The sequence below is a fragment of the Geotrypetes seraphini genome, chromosome 4 (assembly GCF_902459505.1).
Source record: "Geotrypetes seraphini chromosome 4, aGeoSer1.1, whole genome shotgun sequence".
Classification (NCBI taxonomy): Eukaryota; Metazoa; Chordata; class Amphibia; order Gymnophiona; family Dermophiidae; genus Geotrypetes; species Geotrypetes seraphini.
The window spans coordinates 81,885,001-81,893,568 of NC_047087.1; positions in this window are offsets into that span (position 1 = coordinate 81,885,001).

Genomic DNA, 8,568 nt, shown 5'->3' on the forward strand with positions numbered 1-8,568 from the left:
AGGAGCACTTACCACCTTCTGTTTAGGAGACGCTAATGGCCTGATTTTCTAACCATGTGTACTAATTTTAGCTGGCGGCAGGTGTTCTACTGCTGTCTGGCAGTCAATCGGGATGCACATTTCTAAAAATACTCGGGTGAGGAAGAATACCTACATTGCAGATGTTCACAGTCCCCCTGTGTATTCAGAGTAGTGAAGACACAGGGGGATTGTGAACATCTGCAACGTGACATAATCAAGCTTGAGAAATGGGCATCGACATGGCAAATGAGGTTCAATGTGGATAAGTGTAAAGTGATGCATGTCGGTAACAAAAAACCTCATACACGAATACATGATGTCCGGGGCGGTACTTGGAGAGACCTCCCAGGAAAGAAACTTGGGAGTTCTGATCGACAAGTCAATGAAGCCATCTACACAATGTGCGGAGGCGGCAAAAATGGCAAACAGAATGCTAGGAATGATTAAGAAGGGGATCACAAAGCGATCGGAGAGGGTCATCATGCCGCTGTACCAGGCCATGGTACACCCTCACCTGAAATACTGTGTCCAGCACTGGTCGCTATACATGAAGAAGGACAAGGTACTACTCGAAAGGGTCCAGATAAGAGCGACTAAAATGGTTAAGGGGCTGGAGGAGTTGCCATACAGTGAGAGATTGGAGAAACTGGGCCTCTTCTCCCTTGAAAAGAGGAGACTGAGAGGGGACTTGATCGAAACATTCAAAATACTGAAGGGAATAGACTTAGTAGAGAAAGACAGCTGTTCACCCTCTTCAAGGTAGGGAGAACGAGAGGGCACTCTCTAAAGTTGAAAAGGAATAGATTCCGTACAAACGTAAGGAAGTTCTTCTTCACCCAGAGAGTGGTAAAAAAACTGGAACGCTCTTCCGGAGTCTGTTATAGGGCAACACCCTCCAGGGATTCAAGACAAAGTTGGACAAGTTCCTGCTAAACTGGAACATACGCAGGTGAGGCTGGACTCATTTAGAGCACTGGTCTTTGACCTGAGGGCCGCCGTGTGAGCGGACTGCTGGACAGGATAGACCACTGGTCTGACCCAGCAGCGGCATTTCTTATGTTCTTATGTCATGCATTGTAAAGCGCCTACGCCGACATGATTCTCGCGGGAAGATAGGTGCTGGAAATGTAGGCCTTTATAACCCTGGCCTACACTTCCGCCACCTATCTTCCACATAGCCGAGATTCTGTAAAAGGTGCCATTGCATGACTGACATGCAATGGGCGGCCATTTTTAAGACAGCCACCGATGCCAGCACAGTTTACAGAATCCGGGCCTAAGTGACCTTTATAGAACTGGCGCTTAACGCCCATTCTAACAGTGCCTACATTTGGATACCAAAATGGTTTACTGAGTGGTAACTGCTGGTGCAGAGCTAGGTTAAGAGGCTTTGCATTCATTTAGCAGTTACTATGCAATAAACCACACATTAAGTACTTTTTGGGTCAGGGGGCATGGTATGTGCAGAGAGTGGGCATATAAGACATTTGGCAGTTAACCTGCTGCACTTACCATGCACTGATTAATGCAGAGTTAACATGGGACCACTTACTGCCTCCTAAAGAGGAGGTGCCAAGTGCTTCTGTATAACTAGGATTAGGTACTGCCCATTAATGTGAATGTTAATACACAACCTGCTATACAAAAGAGTAGGAACACTCGCAATAGCTGATACATTAAAGTCCTGTGTTAAGCTTCAGTAACTGCAAATTAAAAGCCCTATGGAAAACCTTTATAAAATTGCTTCATTTTTTAAACCTCCGAACCTTGGGTGCATAACTGGGTTCCTCCCCACCCCCCACCCCATACCCAATATTTTCTTACATTGCCTTTATTGCCTTGGGAAAACTGGAATGCTCGTGTTACTATCATCTCGAAGGGAACTGCTGCAGACATGATGAGATCATGGTTTATTTTTCTACCCTTGTGCCATTAACCTGACATAATATGCTCCTTTTAAACATTATGGAGCGGTACTATCAATGCATAACAATGCAGATTGTGCATTAGGAAACTCATTCTGGTTCAAAGTTCAGCAGAGGACCCTAGCCTTGTTTGAAATCTCTTTATGGTGAGGCTGAACTTTGGCTGAGTCGCTACAGGTCTGGTGCCAGCACAGAGCAAAGGGTCAGATACAGGCAATTACTAGAGCGAATGTTTAGGATATTCCAATGCTATATGTGGGGAGGAAGGAAGGAGGGAGTGATGACTTTCCTTTTTGTGTATGAATATACATTCTGGGCCTTTTTCGGTTGCCTACAGGGTTTTATTTCAACTTGGAAGTACATATATTTTTAGAACAGCTATAGCGGATGTTACATTTAATGACTTGACTTTCCAAAATCTATGCTCAGTGAGTTACAGTAGATGGACAGTTTACTCTGCCCAAGAGGATCTAAACTGTACCTGAGCCAGTGGAAAGTGAAGTGACTTGCCTAAGGCTACACAGAACATCAGTAGGGAAACATAATTTCTAACTACTAAATGTGGAAGGGCATTTTCGATATGATGTCCAAATCCAAGTTTGGACATTTTTTGAAGGACACACAAAAATCTAGAGGTGAACATGACCATTTTTGAAACAGAAATACATCTATATTTTTGTTTCAAAAATAACTATTCCTTAGATGTGTAACACATGCACAACATTTTTTCCATTAAAAAAAGAGAAAAAAGCCCCAAAAGCTGAATGGCAGGAGGTTGCTTTGTGGCTTCCCCGCCACTCAACTGTTCAGGCTTCCCCAAACTGGCTCTGCACATGTGTCAAAATTGCTCTCACAGTGACTGATCAGCTGGGATTACATAAACCTCCGCGCAAATCATCTGCATGCAAACTTGTTGGAACATCGATCAATTCCAGAACTGGCCAAAAAAAATCGATCCACAGCGACTCGCACGGTCTTAATGACCGTGTTTTGTGCATCTAGCCCTTAGTAACTGAAAAGCACAGCTCTGAATTTCATCTGGTGGGTCTTGGGATCCTTGTGGGGTTCAATTCAGTGGGAGGGTTTGCGGCGGCAGCAGGGAATGAGTTTTATTGGGAATGTGGGAGACAGCAGTTTGTCAGGTGCGGGGCATTTCACAGCAGCAGAAGGGAGTGGGCATCCCTGCTGCCTTCTATTTTGGTCATTGGGGGGGGGGCATCATGGGTAGCAGCTTTTTTTCATGGCCAGATATTGTTTGGGGTCATGACAACATCTATGCCCATAGAAAAAATTTTTTTTAAACAGGCAGACCAGTCATTTTTTTTGGATCCAGTTCTGGCAGGCAATGTTTGGCCATCAATTGAATGCCTCGATTTAATATTAATGGCCTCATTTGCATGCAAGAATTGGAGAATGTACGACCACAAGGAAAACCATACGGTGAGCCATTTAAAGAATTGGGTCGGCAAATTCAGATGGTTGCTAAACTTTAGTGACCATCGGTACACGATCAGAAAGTTTCGTGCATCTAACTGGTTCTCGCACATGCTCAGTTCATGCTCAAGAACTGAGCATGCTTAGGATTCTAGCCTCAGTTTCTCAGCATGCAGTCACTGTTTAATGATTGAAAAGGGCAGCTCTGAATTTTTTCAGCTGGTGGGGCTTAGGGATCCCTGTCAGTTAAGGTATTTTCAATTTAATTTTGTTAGTAGTGGCAGGAGGAAAGAGGCTCCCTAGTGCCTACCCATAATAATCTTTGTGCATCGCCCCCCCCCCCCAAAAAAAAAAAAAAAAAAATCTCAATTCTGGCTAAAGTTTTAATTCTTATATCATGTTATTGTTTTAACTTATCATGAATTCTAACAGCTGTTTATAACTTTATTATGTTACTGTCTTAACTTTTAGATTTTAATCAGATGTATTTTTATTGTTTTATTGCATTTTAGACTGATTGTTTTATTTTGTACCCCAGATATTGATTGTATGTAGTACTGTTGTGAACCGCTTTATACTTCTGATATAGCGGTATATAAGAAATAAATTATTATTATTATGTCACTTTCATTTGTTAAAGAATCGTGTGTCTTTCCAGGGACTGAGCTCTATGAGTTCCCCTGGCCAGTACAGATGTTCACAGGGCAAACATTTATTGATCCATTCTACCAAACCCCCTCCCCCATTTCTAATGTTTTAATAAAAGTTTTTAAAACACACATTACAACTTTTAAAACATGCTGATCAATTTAACATGTGCTAAACCAGGGGTGCCCATTAGGTCGATCACGATCGACCGGTAGATCGCCAGGGCAAAGTGAGTAGATCAGACTCACTTTGCCTTGGTGATGTACTGGGCCGATCAGCCTTCCTCTCCCCGACGTCAATTCTGCCATTGGAGAGGAAGTTCGGGCCAGCCAATCGCTGCCTGGCTGGGCGGAACTTCCTCTCCGACGGCAGAATTGACGTCGGAGAGAGAAATGCTGGTCGGCCCGCAGGGAAGCAGAGAGAGCTTGGTGCGGCGGTGGTGGCGGCTTTGGGGCCTGTTACCCGATGGCAGCGGCGGCTTGGGGGCCTGTTCCCCGATAGTGGTAGCAGTGGCTTGGTGGCGGGTAGGGAGACAGAAGGGAAACAGAAAAAAAAAGAAAGGGGGCATGAAGAGAGAAAAAAAGAATGGGAGGCAGGGAGAAAGAAAGGGCAGGGAGAGAGGAAGAAAAAGTTGGGGGAGGGAATGAGGTCTGGAGGAGAAGAAGCATAAAGGCTGAAAGAAGGGAAGAAAGATTGGATGCACAATCAGAAGTAGAAAGTGCAACCAGAGACTCATGAAATCACCAAACAAGGTAGGAAAAATTATTTTATTTTCAATTTAGTGATCAAAAATGTGTCTGAATTTATATTTTGCACTATGGCCCCCCCTTTTACTAAACCACAATAGCGGATTTTAGTGCAGGGAGCCTCTGAGTGTTGAGAGAAGTGCGGGGCATTCAGCGCAGCTCCCTGCGCTAAAAACTGCTATTGTGGTTTAGTAAAAAGGGAGGGGGGTATATTGTCTATTTTTATATGGTTGTTACTGAGGTGACAGTGCATAGAGTCATCTGCTTTGACCTCTTTGAAAAAACCCCGAGAATAGGAATGATAATTAACATTTTCTCAACGTACAGTGTGTTTTGTGTTTTTTTTTTTAAAAAAAATTTATTGTTGGTAGATCATTTTGACTTGGTCATTTTAAAAGTAGCTCGCAAGCCCAAAAAGTGTGGGCACCCCTGTGCTAAACTGATTAAGCATGCACTAGTGACTTTTCAAGAAAATGAACTAGGTATGTCTAATATAGCAAAAATCTGGTAACCCTATGTCCACATCTTAGACCAGCTTAAATTTATTAATGTACAACTGTCTGGTAAATTTGTTAACGTCCCAACTGTCTGGGGTAATTGCACCACCAAAGCCACTTCTTCGGTTGAAAGGTCAAAAGCGTGCCGGGACAAAGGCGCGCCCAGACAATTGAGCGCAGCGTGGAGGTGCGCGCCGCTCAAAATTACTGTTTTTAGGGCTCTGATGGGGGGTGTGGGGGGGGAACCCCCCCCACTTTACTTAATAGACATCACGCCGCGTTGTGGGGGCATTGTGGGGGGCTTGTAACCCCCCACATTTTAATGAAAACTTAACTTTTTCCCTGTTTTTAGGGAAAAAGTTAAGTTTACAGTAAAATGTGGAGGGTTACAACCCCCCAAACCCCTCATAACGCCGGCGCGATGTCTATTTAGTAAAGTGGGGGGTTTCCCCAACAAAACCCCCCGTCGGAGCCCCTAAAAACTGTAATTTTCTTTGGCACGCGCCTCCGTCTTGTGCTCTGTTGTTGGCGCGCGCCTTTGTCTTTCACGCCGTTGTCTATGAACCCTTCTTCGGGTGGCAAAATGGACATAATCTAGTACTTTTTAGTGCACTGAGCTCCTCCTGAAACTCTAACAATCAGGACAATACGCCCCAGGCCTGTAGTGTGTCTGACGTGCCCTTTAACCCTGGTATTGGCTGGTGATATTGTTGGGTCACCTAAACCCCTTGTGGGGTTGACGCAGGATTGAGATAGCTGTTTGAGACCCTTTATTAGTGAGCCCCTTCCCAGCAATCCTGCTTGTCTGGGAGGCAGTGGCTTGAACCACTTTGGCATCTGAGCTGCCCACAGGGTTGTTCTGTGGAGTATAAGAAAAAAAAAAAATGCTAAGATTTGCTAATACCTCCCTTACAGTCAGAAATTAAGAAGCATCAAATTCATCTTTGTTACAGACCATGGCTTTAGGACGGTGTTGAAGTTCCTCTTGATTTCAGCTCAGCCTTTGTCAGGCTTTCAGGGAGCACTGTGAAAAGGAGAGTAGAAAAATGCAGGGAGGTGGCTAATTCTGGTTTGTATCTTTGGCCAGGCAGCTCTGCAAGAGGTATAAAAATACTTTACACAAATGATTCACAGGCGCTGAGGTGAACAAAAATTCAGAGATGCCCAGTTCCAGGCCGGAGATTTGAGGACAGTCCTGGATTTCTGATCATCCTATCCTGGTGCATTATGAGAACCTGAATAGGGTTACCAGATGTTCCAGAAAACCCAGACTTGTCCTCTTTTTAGAGGACTATCTGGGCTCCTGGACTGACTTTTCAAAACCCGGCATTTGTCCAAGTTTTGGAAATCCCCGAGCTCCAACTGCATCCGGAGGGCCTCTGAGCATGCACAGATAACATCACACATGTCTGCACATGCTGTAGACCAGTGGTTCTCAACAGGGGCGCTACCACCCAGTGGTGGGCGCTGAGAAGTGTAAGGGGGGCATTTTGTGTCCAGGTCATATTGAGGGGGCATTGAGGACCAGCTGCCACCCCCTTGAGCAATTGGCGAATCCAATGGCCACAGAAGGCAGCACTGTCAACTTTGTTTTGATTCTTCAACTTTTGACGCTTCAACTTTTTGCCGTCACGGCAGCGTTCTCACCATGTCCCACGTGACTGCCCCCAAAGCTTCTCCTCTGATGCAAGCCACCCAGGCAGAAACAGGAAGTGCGTCAGAGGAGAAGCTTTAGGGCAGTCATGTGGGACTTGGTGAGAACATTGCCACATCCAGACATCTCAGATAAAGAAAACTATGAAGAGCGCCCGCGAAGGTGAGGGGAAGGGAGGAAGGTGGCCCGATGAGGGGAAGAGGTTGAGTGGCGCTGAAGGGAAGTGGAGGGAGAGGGGTAACAGACGCCACCACCAAATTTCCCCGTCCCATCCGGCTACTTTTTCATGCCACCTGGCTTGAAAAAATTTCTGAGGAGAACACTGAAATAAGTAGTAATTCAATTTTTTACCTATCTTCGACTGTTACATGCATGATGATGAAAATTAATATCTCCCAAACACATCATATTTACTACAATATTTACATACGTATGGTTCTCTCTCGTAATATTCATATTGTCAATATTGTTATTATCTTCTAAGAAAATAATTTTTAAAAATTGTCCTTGTTTTTCAATATATAGTATGTACAATATAGTTTACCCAAGGGGGGCGCTATCGAATCATTTGCTGAAAAAGTGGACTCTGAATCAAAAAAGGTTGGGAACCTATGCTCTATGCGGCTGGAGCCTGTATGGAAAAAGAGGAGGCTTTGTGGGGGCGTGGCTGCAGGCAGAACTGGTTGGGGCTGGAGGCAGACAGGGGTGGGGGGGGAGGGGCATGTGGCCAGGGTTTCCCAGAAAAAAATATAGTAACCCCAGACTTGCAGAACTGATTCCAATGGGTAGAATCAATCCCACACTGCTCGGGATGTAAGTTCAAAACCAGAACAAGCCCAAAAGTCTCCAGCATGGAACTGGAAAGCTTGGGATCTCTGAAAATTACAATCAGCTACAAAAGTTGCACTCCAGGCGGTGATGGGACAACGTGCCGACATTGCAGCGCCAACAATTCGGCGCAAGACACCAGCGCGCCGCCTAAAAAGTGACTTTTAAAGAGCTCCAATGGGCAGTGGGGGGGGGGGTGAAACTTCAGATTGTTTGTGCTGCCATTGGGGGTGTGTGAGGGGTGCAAACCCCCACATTATAGAGAAAACTTAACTTTTTCCTAAAAAAAAAAAAAAAATTGGGAAAAACTTAAGTTTACTCTATAATGGAGGGTTCCAAACCCCCCCCCCACCCAACGGCAGCACGAAGAGTATAAAGTAAACTGGGGGGTTCCCCACTCACATCCCGAGCCAGAGCTCTTTAAAAGTCACGTTTTAGGCGGCGCACTGATGTCTTGCGCCAAATTGTTGGTGCTGCAATGTCGGCGCGCGAATGACTATGAACCCTCCAGGCAAGGGGGAAAAAAAGACCTAACACACCAACTGATGAGTACACAGAAAATGTTCCTCCTTAACAGAGCTCACGCAAACAAATGGAAAATAAAACTACACTTTAGCAGAAAGGCATAAAAAAGAAATAAATAAACAACTTGTGGTGGAGGGCTGGGAAACAAAACAAATAAGAAGGGAGGGAGGCTTTAAAAGAGAACCACTAGCAGGGAGACCACTAATCAGAAACCCCACTGAGAGGCCCATGAAGTGATGTGTGCACTGGTTTTCAGGATCTCCACCATGAATATGTATGAGATGGATTTG